Genomic DNA, 17,510 nt, shown 5'->3' with positions numbered 1-17,510 from the left:
CCGCTATGGTGTGGCGGGGCCGGGGGACCGCGCTGCACCTTCAGGGCCCTGTGCTGGAGAAGTTCAAAGCGGCACGGGAGGGTGGGAGGTGCGTGGGCTGGGGCCGGGCCGGCAGCCTCCTCGCCTTGTCCCCGTGTCCCTGGCCTGCCGAGCGCGGGGAGCGCCGCGGGGCTTCGGCATCGGGACCCCGGCAGGTCTGGCCGGGGGTGCGAGGGTTCTCTGTGGCCGTTCCGGAAAGTTGAAGACATGGTCCTTTATTCAGCCCTTCCTCGTGAGCCGGGGCGGTGGGACTCCCGCAGCTATACAGTGTGGAAGCGCCGCAGCCGGCTTTGGCTTTTTAAGATTAGGCTCCGTTAATTAAAGAAATATTTTAAGCTTAAAGGTCTCCTGAGAAGAAACACATTAACTCGCTCATCAAGCGGGTAGAAAAACAATGTGATGTAGGGCTGTTGGATCAGCGATCACAAAGGAAAGGAGAGATCAGAGATGCTACCGGAGCTGCAGTAAATGCTCCCTCCCGCCACCGGACCCGTACGGCACTAATCGATCCAGTGTCTGTCCAGCGGCACAAGAAAAGAGAAATGTTTGCAGTGCAGTCGTTGTTATCCTTTCTAAGCTTGCCGAACGGCTAAAAGTACCTTAAAGCATATTTTACTCTTTGTTCAAATTTAATTGTTGTTTACTTTGCAAATAGTATAAGTAAGTCTTCGCTTACAAATTATTGGGGTAATGACAGATGACCTTTATTTTGTGCTGAATCTATGCTCTAAGATAAGCATCTGTGTAAATGCATCTGAGACTGTAGTTTCTTTGTGCCCATATTTGTAAAGTGTAACATGATCGGAACAGCATGCCTGCAAAAGGCACGCCTTCAAAGCTGTGAAACAAGTGTCGAAATAAAAGCCATTATAGCTAGAGGAAAAAAGGTGCAATTTGCTAAATTAAGATGTAACATCACAAGGATGTGAAAGACAAAACACAATCAAGAATAGGTTAACAGTTTAAAAACTATGATTGTTGTGATAACACTTCATACCGAAAGCAAATAATTATTGTAAATCCCAGAGTTCATCTACTTACTTCCCTTTTATTGAGGAGTTTCATGAATTGCAAAGCAATTAATGAATAAAAATAGCATATTTTCCCCTAAGTCTAGGACATTGCAAAAATAAATTTCAAATCTAGAGCTAATTTCAAAAATATAAAAATCCTCATTTATCAGTGTGATACGATGTGATGCAAATGGGTTGTCTTACATACATAAAGACAACAAAAATTCTATTGAGATATATATATATCCACAAATTGGTTCTATGGGAACACTGCTGCTTGAGGGGTAGTCCTGTATAGCATTCATTCAAAAATCTACACTTATAAACATAATTAGCAATTAAGGGATGGATATTTTCCCAGTTTTTTTTTTTGGCCCAGACTTACTGTCTATAAAATGATATTATATTATACGCTGGCTCATACAATAAGCACATGTTTGAAGAAGCAAAGTGAAAGGTGGATACTGCTAATTCAATTTTTAAAAATTATTTAATTAAGTTTAAAGTAAGAATCTAAATCTGTACAACTCTACAGACACCATCTGTGCTGTTCTTTAGTAGGTTTATTTTAATATACCAGTGAAATAGATCTTCCATTTGGACTAAGAAGTAAATGAATAGCATAAATTAAGTGAATATTACGGGGAACCTGGTAACACTAATATATTCTACGTGGGAATCTGAGATAGTTTAAACACAATATCAGGAAAGCTTGTCACCTGAAGACTTTCCTTTTTTTCAGCAAAGCACTTACAGAATGGGCAGTTGGATTGGTGACAAATAACATTGGTTGAGCACAATTTTTATTGACTGCAGTGGGAGTCTCCCCTACACATGTAAATGTAAAATTTATCTGCAGAAGGCAGGAGGAGTTAGTCTGCAATCCAATAAGGTTTGCTTCAGCCTTTTACATTCTGCATTTGGCTTAGACTCTGAACTCCATAATGGAAGAACTCTGCATCCTGTTTATTTCCAACCATTGGCCTGATTCTGCCTTCAATTTCAGCGGAGTAATAAAGAACAGCTTCTCTGGAGGCCAGAAAGTAAATTGGGATAAGGTCTGTGAGATCAACATTAGGCCCCCATGATGTGAGAGCAGCCTGGGGAAGGATTTGAGATCAGAGGACAAAGTAATTGCTGGCGAGTCCAGAATGGTAAAGAATGTACTTTCACACATTCACAGCTTGAAGAATTTGTCTTTTATATAAATTGATAGCAATAGGGTAAAGTTACACACAGTAGCTGTTGCTTTGTTATTGAGTTTGACGACTGATATAGATGCATCTGTCACTTTGGTTTGTTACTGTGTTAGAGCAGTGCATATAAATAAAGGGGATAAATAACCTAATTTACTATGAGCAAGAGTCACAGTATATTAAAAATGGTGACACAGGGAAAGCTCTCGCCTCTCCTGGAAAAAGTTTTATAACAGATCTTTGTAGTCATCATTTAAACTGGCAGCTACAGCACACAAAGATCCTTAAAGCCCAAACACAAGCTTATTTAACCTTTTCAAAATATATTCTTGGCTAATATGACTCCACTGATGGAAAGGGGAATTTTTCCATTGACTTTACCAAAGCCAAATTTCATCCAACTAATTGCAATTTTATTTCAGAACTATTTTGGTTTTGAACAAAAGAAGTGCTATTAAGCTTACATGAATGAGTAAGCATGGGTTACCTGCAAATTGAGCATCTCCTACTACTTATGGTTCCCTGAGATATTTTTCTGCTATTACTCCTGAAGGGAACATGTTGGGTGGATTACCACTGTCTTTCTGCAAACCCTCAAACTTTCTGCAAACCCCTCAAAGCATGGGGAAGTGTGCTTTCCCTGCTTGGGGCAGGGAAAGAAGGAGAATGCTTCAGCCTAGTGCCTTCAGCACCTTGTGAGGCAGTGTATCTTCTGGTTCTTCAGCAGTGCTGCCTCTTGGTAAAGCTCTTTTGGCTGGGCATTCCTGTCCTGCTGCATCCAGAGGGACCTGCAGCTACAACCTGCCATGGTTCTCATTAGTGCTGATCTGCCTTTTGTTTCTAGTCATCAAGCAGATTTTTAATAAGCTTTATTAAAGCTTTTATTTAAGCTAGAGATACTGTTGTTGGTTCTGCACACATCAGATGCATTTCAGTGTCGCAGTTCTTCAGTTGCTGATATGGATTTAGGATTGGAGCCTATAGACCTCAATTAACAGCTCTCCCCTAGGAGAGAGACTGACCTGGTTTCTTTTTCTCATACCTTCTCATGGCAGACGATTGGCAGAACTACCTTCTCTCCAAAGTCAGATGTGTCTCTTCCCTTCAGAAACATCTTGACGAAATTCTCCTGGATTCAGTGGTGAGGTGGTTTAGTTTCAGATGCCTATGCAGATTTGACTGGGCTCACAGGGCTTGTTGCATCCTGGCTGACAGGTACTGGTGTGTGTGTGTGTACAAAGAGTTTCCAAGGACTCTTTTTGCTTGCACAGAACTGACAGGGGAAAAAAGAAGAATGTTTGTCAGCATGGCATTGATAGTCTCAGGAAGAATTCCGTGTGTATCCTGTTCCATGTGTGTCTGAAGAGCCAGCCCAGTTGCTGTCTAGTGTTAGTTGTGTCTTGGCAAGGTGCAGTAGGAGACACAATGAATTATGAATCCAGAGTGTGCACCTTGTGTGAGCTGTACTGCCTCTGAAGCAGCCCCGGGACTCAAAGATATAATGGACACAATTTCTTTGTAGTTTTCTCTGGTCTTGTGGGAAAGTGCTAACTTACTGCTGACCTGACCTGTGTTAATAAGTGATTCTTATTCTTCAGTGCTGTCTTAAATGTGAAACCTGATAAGCAGAGTCACAACCTATTCTTTGCTTTCCTCTCCCTAATATTTGCCTTAGGAAGGAAGCATGGAGTTCCACATCTATAGCATGAACTTTGAACCACACCCAGGTCACCTGTCCATTTACTCCCTTGCACATGCAAGTCTCCTCATGATCCTTGTCAAGAATTCAGATTCATGAGAAATAGTAAAGTGCTGCAAGGAGAAGACAAAGGTATAGGATCTACTTCAGCTTGGATTTTTCTGCCAGTTGTCATATTACTGCAGAAGTCATCCTCAAGCTGTGAAAAAGGATGGTCTTCAGCTGCATTTGTAAAACACATGAGTAACAGGGCCAGGACTTCAACATGAGCAGGGCTGGGAGCTCCTTTCTGTTCCCTCTGGTGCTCCATCCCACTGACCTCAGTAGTCATCCTCCATCCAGTGTTTTCATGGCACTGCACAAGCATTATAGGCAGAGTCACACAGTAAGGTCACAAGCATCATAAATCTGAGTTCTTCACATTAACAAGATCACAAAGCCTACACAAGCAAAAGACTAGGACCCTAAGGACATGGGCAGTAAAACATTTCTAAAAACTGGCTGCTTTGATGAACTTGAAAACTATTCTCATCCGCTTTCCTGCTGAAGCACTGGAAGTTTCTGTCCATTTTGCCCTCTGTTATATATTACTACTAGCATCACTCATTGGGTGCTAGGTGCCTTGACTCCTTGTCAAATTCTAACAGAAGCTGAAGTGCTAAAGTAATTCACAGCTTTTGGGGAATTTTTATTAAAAATCAGTCAGTGCCAGACTTCACTGGAATTCAAAACCTAAATATTCTGATATGTAAATAAACTTCTAGAGATAGATGAGTTTTGGAGCAAATTTTATACACAAAATTGCTTTGAATTAATCTCTGCCTGCTCTCTGCACAGTTGTGATATATGGAGGCATTACTGATGAGCTGCAGTGAGCTGGCTCTTCGGTTGAAAAGGTTAACTGAAATAAACAGGGGTTTATGTGGCAGGTTTTTGAAGAAAAAAAAATGTGCCTCATCTGCTGAATCATCAAGATGGGAGAATGGAGAAAAAATTGGCTTTGGAATGACAGTCTTCTCAATGTATGGTGGGATACTTCCTCCCAAAGAGGAAATATATATTTGGCAGGACAGTGTTATCAGCAGGGAGACAAATACGTATTTACTCCCCGAAACCTTCGCAAGCAGAGAGCCTGTTCTGCCCAACCTGCTCAATGCAGCACATGCTGGCTGAGAAGCAGCCCAGCCTGTGCAGAGAGCGAGACCAGGGCAGCATGCAAGGCCAGGATTAACCTCTTCAGTCCAGGCAGCATATGGCACCACAGTGAGATGTATACCTTCATGGATGAGAAGAGGCATCTCCTGTTTTGCCATCTCTTCCCCTTCTCTGACCTTCCATTGACTGCTGTGGAAGTCTGATTTAGGGCCCCTGTACCTGAAGGGATCTAGAAGATCCTTCCATCTGGAAGGCTGATTGCCATGCCCAGCCTTCACCTCTCTAGATTAAGGGTTTATAACCAAAAAGTCAAAAAAGAGTGGCCTAATACCATTTGATAGGAAAGCTCTCCAAAATTCATCCTTAGTGCTTTCTCCTACCGCAAGTGTCTCTCATAGTGTTGTCTGGCCAACAACGTTTGCCGTTCAAGGGCAATGTGCAATGTTCCTGATGGTAGGATTCATAACCTGAAGCAGGATTGCAGCTTTGCAGAAGTCACATACACTGGTTTCACCTGGTTAGGAACTGCCGAAGAAAGCTAGTTTTCTGACAGGAATGACTTCATGCTTTGAAAATGGGTCATCATTTTCTTCTTGATTTAAAATGCAAGGGAGCTTTCCCAGGAATAACTTGGTTGCTGGTTATTCATTGCTTCAGAGCTGGTTATTACTAGTACACTGTTTCATGTAACTTTGTATCTGTCTTGGAAAATGCTGCCTTGCTTTCTGCTGCCATACATAGACCGAAAAAATGCCGCGGCTCCATCTCCTCTGCAGGGGAGTGCAGATAGTTCAGTGTAGCAAAGCTGCTCTCATCGTGCATACTTTCCAAATGCTTTATGACAAGTAAAGAAATATGAACAGTGCTGTGGTTTAATGGCAGTTTGCTTACATACAGGCAATGTATCATACTTCAAATATGCAGATACTTTTTTTTAAGACAGTTAAAATTGCAATTAAATTATGGGGAGGTTTAGCCAGATACTGTCACAAAGTAAGTCAGCAATTTTTACCCTCCACTGTTAATAGGAAGAGTTGGCAAAACCTGTTCCGATCTTGTTTTGGTATTTTCAGTTCAGAACTTTACAGTGCAAACATTACCTGGGTTTTTTAAACAATAAAGGTGGGAGTTCTGATGTCAATATGGGAAAACAATTCTTAGGCTGGTTGATTTTGTGTTCCACACCTTTTTGGAAACACCAAATGTACAATAGAATTTTATTCTACTTTAAAAGACTCTTGAATGTGTTGCATTTACTTTTGCAAAGATGTTAAATATGTTGCTAAAGTTGGTTGAATAGAATTTGTTATATGAAAAATGAGAAAGTAAATAGAGACATATAAGAAAAACTGTGTTTTGAAATGGTGTCAGTTTTCTTCAAGGAATAGACATTGAGAAGACAACTTTAATTAAAGTCTTTATTTTCCAGCACATTTCACATTTTAAAGATAGTAAACAGTAAGCACTGTTTCCCATTTGGTGATAAAATTTACTATTTTCCTGAAAAAAAACCAAAATTAAGGCAATTTTGTGAGGGAACATTCTGCTCCTATATATACCAGCAGGTATAAACAGGAGAAGGATTGTCCTGTTGTCAGGAGGTAGGTGGCATTTGAACACCTGTTACCACTGCTGTAAACACATGTCCCTTTTCCTGATTCTCTTGCTCCAGCTGAGGTTGCCTAAGTCCTTGTCTTACCCAGGTCTTCCTGCACAGAAGTGAACTTTACTGTTTCTGTTTTCTATGCTCTTGTTGAAGGAAATGGGTACCTTTCTCTCTCTTTCCATCCCCCCATTCAAACCCACCCCTTTTCTGTTCCAAAATTTTCTGCAGCTTTCTTCCTGTGGCAGTACCCTTCTCAAATTTGCAGTTTGCTCCAAGACAGAAATATCTCTTTTTGTGGCAAGAGGTGGATCAAGTTGTTAAAATCTTACTGAAAATATTTGAGAAGCATTGTTTTATTTTACCTGATGTTTATGAGGAAATGGCTCGAGTGGATGCACTTGTGGCTCCAGTGTATAGGGCTTCATCTATCTCCCAAATATTTATTTTAGCCACACAGAAAAGGTGACAGAGAGTTGGGAAAAGAGAATTACTGTTAGACTCGGCTTGAAAATAGAATTTTGGTTTGAAAAGAAGAGAAGAAAGTAAAAGGAAAATGTCAAGACTTTGTTCTTAATTGAAGTGAAACAGAAGCTTTTTGAATAAGTTCAAGGTAAAATATGTTTCCAGAAGAGCCAGTCATCAGTGTACTTCTCTGGGTTGTGGAAGATTTCGGGTGTATATTCTTACGCTTCCTCACGAGGAGCAGATATTTGAAACCCGTATCCCAGTTGGGCACCCTGTGGCTTCTGGCTTGTCTCTAGTAAATGCTTTTCTTTCTCTCTGGATTTTGAACAAGAGTCTTGAACTGCAAATGGGAATTTCATCAAAACTGAGGTGTTTCTATATGCATTAAATGGTAATTTTCTGGCAAAAATAACAGTTTGAAAAATTATTGGCAAGGTCAACTGACAGAGCATATAGCTCTCAAAACAGAGAATATGCTAAAGACAATTACTTGGGTCCAAACTTTGTTCTCAGCTTCAGAGGCAAAATATGGGTGCAGCTGAGGGCATGTGCCCTTTGATTTGCCTGAGAAATAAAGCATTTCTCCAAACAAGTGAATTGAATATTGTGTCCTTTCTAGTGCAGGGATGATTACACAACCCTGTTTATTCTCTGGGGTTTTTTTCATCTCATCCATCATTCACAGCTCAGATTTCTACAGCGACTTCACCAAGTTGGTTTGCTGTATGATGCAAAATGAAAGTCAAGTTAATTTCGCGCTCTACCCACCTCAGTCTGATTAACTCAAATTAAATTTTGTGCTAATAAGTCTGAGTGTGTGACCATAATTGGAAAGCCTTGAGTTCCTCTGACTGCAGGGAAAGTGCTGTTTTTCCCTTCATCATAAAAACATTTGAATCATAATATCTGGGAAATTTGCAACAAACAATGGTATCAATTTGGGGCCTCCATATAAAGTTTTTTATGTTTCTCATCAGGGACTATGAATACATATCTATATCACATTGCAGCTCTTGGAACATTTGGCCCATCTGCCCACCAGAGGAAAACTAAAAGAGCAGTGACATACACCTAATAATGGGAAACTGCTGAACATCTGTGTTTCTCCATTACATGGAAATCCTCTTAGACTAATAACTGGCTGCTATACCTTAAATAACTGGACAATTACTTAAATTTGTTGCCAAGGTCTGAGCAGTTCAAGTTAGTGGGAAGACTACCTCAGGTTGCAATCATTCACCGGCCATTTGGAGAAAGAAGAAGAAAAAAACAAAGTGAGAACTGAAAGACTGGTGGGAAGGGAAGGGAAGGGAAGGGAAGGGAAGGGAAGGGAAGGGAAGGGAAGGGAAGGGAAGGGAAGGGAAGGGAAGGGAAGGGAAGGGAAGGGAAGGGAAGGGAAGGGAAGGGAAGGGAAGGGAAGGGAAGGGAAGGGAAGGGAAGGGAAGGGAAGGGAAGGGAAGGGAAGGGAAGGGAAGGGAAGGGAAGGGAAGGGAAGGGAAGGGAAGGGAAGGGAAGGGAAGGGAAGGGAAGGGAAGGGAAGGGAAGGGAAGGGAAGGAAAAAGGTTTTGATCTAAAGATAAAGAATGCTTCAGAATGGCACAGAAAGAATATGGTGAATGTGAGTTTGAGTTTGTAGTCCTATTCCATTTAGATCTATATCTTTGTTGTATTTGCTAGCTCAAAGAGTTACTGTTTTCCTTAACTCCAGCAATGACCTCTTGCTCCAACTATCACCTGCTTCCAGAAGAAGAAAATCATAAAACCTAAGTAAAACTACAGCAGGTAGAGTTTGGGAAAAGGTAACTTTATGTTCTGTGAATATCAGTGAAGGCATGCACCTGTGTAAGACCAAGGAAACGTGCCCAAGTACCTGGTGCCAGAGATGATGCAGGAGCATACTGAGATTTCAGTAGTGTAGAAGCACATAAATCCTGTTGGATTACAAACAGAGAAGCCTAGTAAATGTCAGACAGGATGGAAGTAGTTGTAAATACATATACATGCATTATAATGGAGCATCTACACTTCCTGACGGGAATTCATGGGGGTGTATATCATCCATAGGCTATCTCCCTTAGCAGCAGGAACATCATGATTGCATAGCGAGTTTATTAAGTATGAAACAAGTCAGCAAACCCTTTAAAAAGCAAAGTCTCTTGCAGCATACCATCCTAATGAAGGGTTTGAGAGTCAGAAATGTCAGCACTCACCAGAGAGCGGTTCAGCAGGTGTTTTGAAGTTAAGCCCTGCTCTCTAACCTTTGGATCATTGGGTATTCACTGTTATTTTCTATAGAGGTAGGATCAAATGCAGAGGCATGATGAAACATCTAACTGGAAGGACTGTGGCACCACTTTTGTGTGTCTCTATCAGATTGGAATTTAGTTTTAGCAATACAAAATGGGCTTTTCCTACTTGTCCTCTGTCCCTCCGACAAACAGCCTTATAAACAAATCATTCACAAAACAGAAAGAACAGATTGTACATGGCTATAAAAACAACATGCTTTTTGGTCTGACTGCCCCATAATATAGGAAAATAAGAGTACAAAAGAACTGCAAACAAGATAAGGGTCTGAGCACAAGCTAGCCTACCTGTACATCATTTCTACTGCAAAATTAGCAATGACATCTAGGCTTGTGTAGCAAATAGCCCTAAATTTCTTTCGTCCCTGCTGCTATGGGAATTTAATTTAGCCAGGGAGTATTGTCTGTATGTGACATCATCTTGAAACAACAGCTTTAAAAGTGGAGACAGGTAATATTTCCCATTAATTATATTCCACATCTGTAAAGCACATACATTGCACTGTGGATAAACAGAACAAGGTTTGGCAGGGAGTTTCCTGAATATCTGTAGCCAGATTTCTCATTTACAGTTTTCTCATTGTTTTGTACAATGGGAGCACATTGGTCTCTAGCAGTGGCTGGGGAAGGGTAGGATTTTAATGAGGTGTGAGTGTTAAACAAATGAAGGGCACTTCATCTCCTAGTACTGTGCACTGCCACCACTTCAGTGGAAGTCAGCTGTAAAACCTGATGTTTGAACACCAAATATACACCAATGTGTCAACACTCATGATGACATCTTTTTTTCCTTTTTTTTATACTAGGTATGGGGAGTATTTTTTTTTTTTTAAATAAAACATATGAATCGAGGTTCCAAGGATGGAGTTGCAATATCAGTAGTTGTGTATTGACATATAGTTGAGATTTGGTTTAGGTGCCTGATAAGTCCTCATTTTAACACTTATGTTTGGCTGCAACAGAACAAAGGCACAGGGAAATCTCTTCAAGAGTAAAGATCTCACCTGAACCATGGGAAACCTTGAAAGCATAGAGATTTTTTTCTGGCAAAATGGATAAAATAGCATACAATGTTCTCCTATTGATCTTAGTGGTTACTGTTGTTAGCAGCTTGCTACAAGCTGGTGATGCTGTCTCAGAGCCTGCCAACCTGTACCAAGTGTGTGCTCTCTCCCACATCCACACTGGCTAGAGAGGAGACTCCAAGTCACGCTGCTCTGCTCTCTTCCAAGTGCTCCCATTCTCTAACTCCTCACACTCTTTATGCTAAAGCCAGAGGATGAGGCAGGGATAGACTTCAACCCACTTAGGTTGTGGTATGCTTTTGAGTGGTTTGTTTGGCCTCAATAGATAAGTCGCAAATTTTCTTGTCATTGTGACTGGCTCTTGCTATATTATCAGCTTGAATGTTGCTGAGGGGTTTTTGAACTGGGGATGTGACTGGGCTCTTAACAGCCTCTGACATATGGGAATATGCACTAAGCCATTGAGAATATTTCATCACAAAGGAGCTGTTGAAAGAACACGTCATATACACCTGCCAAGACGCATCTCAAATAATTGAGTTGATGATAGTGGAACGAGTAAAGTGTTTGTGAGAGAATGACACCACATCCAGCACACAGAGGACTAGCATTATAATTAATTAATGCTCATAGATATTTCCTTAGCACAGATGCTATGCTTTGTACTTCATCTTTGACAAGGGAATGCAGGAGAAGTGAAAATACTCTGTCATTTTTGTCATGTCTTCCCTCTTGTTAATGCCTCACACAATTGGTGATCTCAAGGTCACTTTATTTACTGACAATTCTCTTTCATCAGCAATGCCAATTTTATGCTAAAACGAATCAAAATATGTTTATTGTAACATCTCCTCTGGATTCCCTACCTCCTCCCCATTCCTAACAGTGGTAAAATAACAATAAGATTAATCATACAAAATTAAAATTTTCTGAGAGTATATATTTTTGAACCATGGTGTTTAATGACAATCCACATTATTCAAATAGGAATAAAAATATTTATAGATGGTTTTTTCAGATGGTTTTGCAATAAAGCCAGCGTGGATAAGATATTCCACAATCACTTTTCTCCCGTACACATATTGATGGAAACCCTCAGCTGAACACGATTGCATATATCTCTTTTTTCAATCTGTGTGTATGTTATTACCGTAGAGGTGGAAAAGCTGCATACATAACCCACCCACTGCCCTACCTGCAGTAACAAAGCCACGAGTCATTGCTTGGATGCATCCATCTGAATTTTTATTATTTACATCATTTGATGAAGGTGGATTCCTGCCAGCATCCCACTGGAATGCAATGGTCAACAGATCTGAGTGTTACCAAGACTTCCAAAGAGTAAGGTAAAAAATTGGCAAGATAACTTGCAATCTCTAATATTTTTTTAAGTTGAACATGTAACAACAGTGGTATATCTTGGCTGAAATAATAGGATGAAAAGATTTTACTCTGATTATAACACTTGTTCCTTTCTTATGTGTCTGCAGCATGATGATGATTTGTGTCATGTTGTATCCTGGCAGCCAAAGTTCTCAGGATTTTAGTACAGGAATGGCAGTTTCATACAACCTGAATAATTGGGTCCATATGTGCTTGTGCATGAAGTGTGCTTATGGACACACTTAACTGGTGTCTTACTGACAAGATGACGTTGGTTCTGATGTGGTCTTTCCTTAACTTTCTTATTCTCTAAGGCAGCATCTCTGGTTTCTTTGCTACCTATGCATTTTTTTTTTTTTTTGCATTGCTCTCATTTCAAAGAGTGATTTTTCTTTTACTCTGGCAGCATAATTTCTTGTGACAGTGACACACTGAGTTTGTGGGTTCTCATTCATTTGCCACAGACTTTCCCTTCATTTACAGGTGTATAACCTCCACATAAGATGCAAACAGTGACAATTGTGTTTGATTGTGAAATGGATTTTATAGTACTTGCATCATCCCAATAGTTTTAGCATTATTTTTTGCTTGATTTCAGTCAGCTTGCATTAATTCCTATTGATTTTCTCAAATATTGCCTAGTATTGGATTAATTTCATCCCTGTAAATAAACACAGAATCCTTCATTAGTAAACCTATCATAAACCATTCCGTGAGTTCATTTTGGATCTTGTACCAAGTCAGTAAATTCATGGCTTGACAATACTGGAGTAGCTTTTTGGAGAGAACTGTTTAGATATTCAGCTAATATCTAGCCAAGCACTATCCTTGTTCCTCCCTCTTTTTTCTACTCGGGTTAACAAAAAAATGTACAGTTCCTTATTTATTGTGACCTTCAGTGAAGTGCAAACCAAGCTTTGTCTGTTGCTTGAAGTCCTATTGCTTGTCAGAAGAGCTGTCTTTCTGTTCTTTACCTACAGTCGGCATGGACTCCAGAGTACTCTGTCTTCTCAAGGAGTGTCCTGTCCTTTGGCTTATGTTAAGTCTTATCATAAGTTGCCCTAGACTGAGATTTGGAAATTATGACTCTGTAAAATGGGGATTATGGCAGTGCAAGGTGCTGTAAAATGTGTTTTTGGAAAGTGCATATACGAGACTGATTTAGCTATTTGCTTTATTGTATGTAGGTATCATAAAGAAGGGCAGTGAAGTCAAAACAAAGAAGTAACAATTACAGTATAGCAAGAGAATATACTATAAATTTCCTTACCAATTTTACTGCACATTCTTGTGACAAAGTACCGTCTCAGCATCATTAATGAATTTTGCTTCTGGGGATATCCTGTAGGCAGCAGCTGTGCCTTTAAAACCAAGATCCAGTGAGAAGTACAGCACCATTTTCCTGCTGATCTGCTCAGCTCTCAAGCATAATGAGTAAAAATAAGGATATTAAAAAGAACTGAGCAGACCTCGTAAAATGATTTACAGTTGTGTCATGGGGTGACTCCTAATGATGTCACAAACTGAGCATATGGTAATTGTTCACATCTTACTGTAAGCTTTCAGATATAAACTAAAAGAGAAACAAACAAACGAAAGCATGATATTGTTCTAGCCAATAATTATAAGTTCAGCAGTGTATTAGGACATTAGCATATTAATTACATGGTAATCAGTGTAACAACAAGTAATTACCAACTTTGGATAACATTTTGATAGGGGCCTTCATGCTTTAGGAACCAAAGCCAAGATAATGTGAGCACCTACACCTCACTGAAAGTTACTTAAGAAATTTTGAGAATCCTACATCACACTTCCCTTACCCTAAAAGCACCCTTGATCCTGATGTTACCTTTTTATGTGTTATTACTGATGCTGTAGTTTTAAATGACATTATTAGTTGGTTTCTCATGAGTTTTCAAATGTGTCTGGTAATCTATCACAGACTGCAAAGCCCTACAGAAGTTCCCAGGATTGGCACTGTCCTGTGGCATGGTCCATCCATATTTCCTGGAGTGCTCAGGTTGATGTCCGATGTCTAAGCCATTGGGTACAGATTCACCACTAGATGGGAGCATCGATTGTTTAGCCTTTGCTTTGAAGTGGTGCTCTTTCAGCCTTGGAAAATCATATTCCCTCTTGTCTCTTGTTTCAAACTTGTGGGAGGCCTGAATGTCCTCCCATCCCTGTGTGGCACATTCCAGAAACACTGGCTAACGCTGATCCCTAGAGGACATCCCTCTTGGCTGATGCCCTGAATGACCAGCATTCAAAGTGGTCCCTACTGTTTAGTATGGAGGCACTCAGTTACTCCCCAAGACTTCAGGGGCGTATTGGGAATTGCAAGAATGTTCCAGTAATCTTGTTTTATGGCTTATTGTTTCATTGGGAAATGGAGTATCTGTATTTTGCTGATTGTCCTAAAATCACTCTGGTCACTAGAGAAAAGTGAAGGTAAAAGAAAAGATAGACTTGACTTTCTGATTAAAAAAACAGGGGTGGAGCTGCTACATTTCCAGACAGATGCAGAGAAAGAAAAGAAAACTTTAGGCTATTCTAGCTCCAGGACAACTGCTCCAACCCCTGCAGCTGCTGGGATGCTTCCACAACTCTTTCAGGTGAGATCCAATGTTTAAACAAGGCCATTGTCCAGTGCATGTCCCTAACCAAAAGAATCTCCACCTAGGGGCATGTCCCTCCTCCTATGCCTCTGCTTCTTAAAGTGTGTGTTAAGTTAAAATATCCCCTTCCTACACCAAGGTATGTTTGCAACGCTTGAATTTGATAAAGATACTCCTTCCACATGAGCACTGCCTGCCCTTGCCTTGCTGCTCCTTGAATAGGAAGATGGCAGAGAGTTATCCAAGTTGTTCCTGGGCTCAGTTTAATTATAAACAAGTTGTTCATCCATTATGAGGGAAATGCTTCTTACAGAAGTAAGATGGACTGCAGACCTCAATGCACAACTTCTTTTTTGAGTTGAGAAATGCAGTGTCTTCACATGTGCATAATTGACAATGACACTTCACTGGAACAACTAAGAGAAATAATGTATGTGGACCATCACTAACTCAGGACTGAGACTCGGCATGAGTGCAGCCAAAACGCTGCTGGATGGTAGAGGGTTCATTGTGTGCCTCCTGCTCTGGGCTATGAGGGTTATGAAAAACAGGATCTGCAGCGGTCAATCCATCAGCTCTCTCCCAGGCAGCCATTTTTGTCTGAGAAGGAAATATGGGAAAGGACATGTGGCCAAGATCTTTCTTGGAAGACAGTTTTAGCCTCTGCAGCTAGGAGGAACCTCCTTAAAGGAGGAAAACTGCTATGCCTTCAAGACCCTGAAAACAGAAGGCAAATGGCAAACACAGAACTTGGGGAAAAATTTACTTTTAACAAGGTTGTGATTTTCTCTGGGCACGACATTTTGGATGGTGGATGAGAGGCTTGACACTAACCAGCAATGTGCAATTGCCTCCCAGAAAGCCAGTCATATCCTGGGCTGCATCAAAAGCAGTGTGGCCAGGAGGCTGAGGGAGGTGATTCTGCCCCTCTACTCTGCTCTGGTGAGACTCCATCTGCAGTGCTGCATCCAGCTCTGGGGTCCTCAGCACAGGAAGGACATCAGCCTGCTGGACATCAGCCAAAGCAGGACCATGAAGACAATTAGAGGGATGTTAGTACCTCTCCTATGAGGAAAGGCTAAGAAAATTGGGATTGTTCCATTTGGAAAAGAAAAGGCTTCAAAGTGACCTAATTGCAGCCTTCGAGTACCTGAAGGGAGCCTATGAGAAACGTGGAGAGAGACTATTCACAAGGGCATGCAGTGACAGGACAAGAGAGAATGATTTTAAACTGAAAGAAGGTAGATTTAGATTAGATATTAGGAGGAATTCTTAGCTGTGAGGATGTTGATGCACTGGAAAAGGTTACCCACTGGAACAGTTGCCCAGAGACCTTGTGGATGCCCCATTCCTGGTAGTGTTCAAGGCCATGTTGGATGGGGCTTTGAGCAACCTGGTCTAGTGGAAGGTGTCCCTGCCCGTGGCAGGAGGATTGGAACTAGATGATCTTTAAGGCCTCCTCCAACCCAATCCAGGCCATTCTAAGATTTTTTTCATGTCTAAAGTAGACATTACCACAGGTACCCTTCTACTGGACTGTGCAGGGGCTCAAGCTAAAAGTGTCCCATTATCTTAGACTGTAATAATTCAAGTCTCCTAGCTGTATCCTGCTTTTCTGAGGGGTGACACAGAACCATGTTCCTCACCAGCGGCCAGCAGCAGAGATGAAGGCACACTCTGAAGTCTGGGATGTGTGAGGAATTGTATTTCCTCCGCATTAGCATTCATGGAGGTTCAGTGTGCCTTCCAGGTCATGATGCACACAGCACAAACTTGCTAGTCCTACAGGAGCCCATAGCCCTGTGCAGTAATGCACAGATACTATGTTGAAACCAACTAGTTTTTCACAGAATCATTCAATTTGTCTGCAGCCTCAAAGGAGATTACAGTTTATTGACCAAGTGAGTAGCGAAGTGGCTGAGTATCACATTCCATCAGACTTATGTAGGTTCAACTAGGAGTAAAATCTGTCTTCAGGTTAGTTTCTACGCAAGACTGTGATGTGACTAACACTGAGATCAGATTTCATTGGCAAATCAAACAGAAAGCAAAGTGAGGTGCAGAGAATTCATTTAAAATCACAGCTGAAATAATACCAAACATGCAAGTGAAAAATATTACTGACAAAGTTAATTGCTTTTCTTAAATACTAAAATAGTTCTGAGTTTGTTCTAGCGTGAAAATCACTTGCAAAGACTCTAGGGCATTAAAATTAGGTTTTCTTCCTTTGATTTAGTCCAGGAATTAGCTGCATGAGAAACTTAGGCAGGGACACCAGCTTGAAGAAAATCAGAACAGTCAAAGATATGGGATCTGGCAAAGCTTTCAAAGGCAGTATACTGACAATTAAGTTTCTCACTAATCCCCATGATGCATGTAGAAAAGCCTATGGAAATTGTGTTTGATTCTTTCTTTTTTTTTTTTTTCTAAATTAATAGCTTATTTCTCCAGATTTTCATTAAACCTCTCCTCTCCGAACCTCTCCTCTCCGAACCTCTCCTCTCCAAACCTCTCCAAACCTCTCCAAACCTCTCCGAACCTCTCCGAACCTCTCCAAACCTCTCCTCTCCGAACCTCTCCTCTCTGAACCTCTCCTCAGTTAACTTGCTTTGTTTGAATACAGATTTTCTGTAAGGTGAGCAGCAGCTTAAGCAGCTATGTTTAGGACTCTGAAAATGTTTAAGTATGCACAATTTGGAACTGTAAATCTTTTGTACCAGGATTTGCTTTTAGCAGCTGGATTGATCTTTATGAATATCAGAACTAAACAACTAGTTTTTATAACACATAGACCAAATTTCACCTGATTCATAAATATGCAAGTTCACTTAAATTAATAAGGTTGCACAGGTAGTATAGCTACTACTTTGTAAGTAAGAGCCCAGCCTGGATTCTGTTTATTCAAGAACTCATTAAAACCCTTTAAAGCATTCAAATCTCTAACTGCTTAAAATGCAACTCATGGGATTGATAAATATGCTTGGCTCAGGAGGAAAAATACC

At 40.7% G+C, this 17,510-nt stretch overlaps 1 protein-coding gene across 1 annotated transcript in view; it reads right to left on the bottom strand.

Annotated features, from left to right (window-relative positions):
• The window catches only part of ST6GAL2 (ST6 beta-galactoside alpha-2,6-sialyltransferase 2), a 174,263-nt gene that overhangs the window by 53,237 nt on the left and 103,516 nt on the right, over positions 1–17,510 (bottom strand). The window lies entirely within an intron of this gene.

This window comes from Manacus candei, unplaced genomic scaffold, assembly GCF_025592945.1.
Source record: "Manacus candei isolate 608988 ecotype Guabito, Panama unplaced genomic scaffold, ASM2559294v1 h1tg000159l, whole genome shotgun sequence".
Taxonomy (NCBI): domain Eukaryota; kingdom Metazoa; phylum Chordata; class Aves; order Passeriformes; family Pipridae; genus Manacus; species Manacus candei.
The sequence above is the reverse complement of the archived record's forward strand: the minus strand, read 5'-3'. Positions and strand labels throughout refer to the sequence as shown.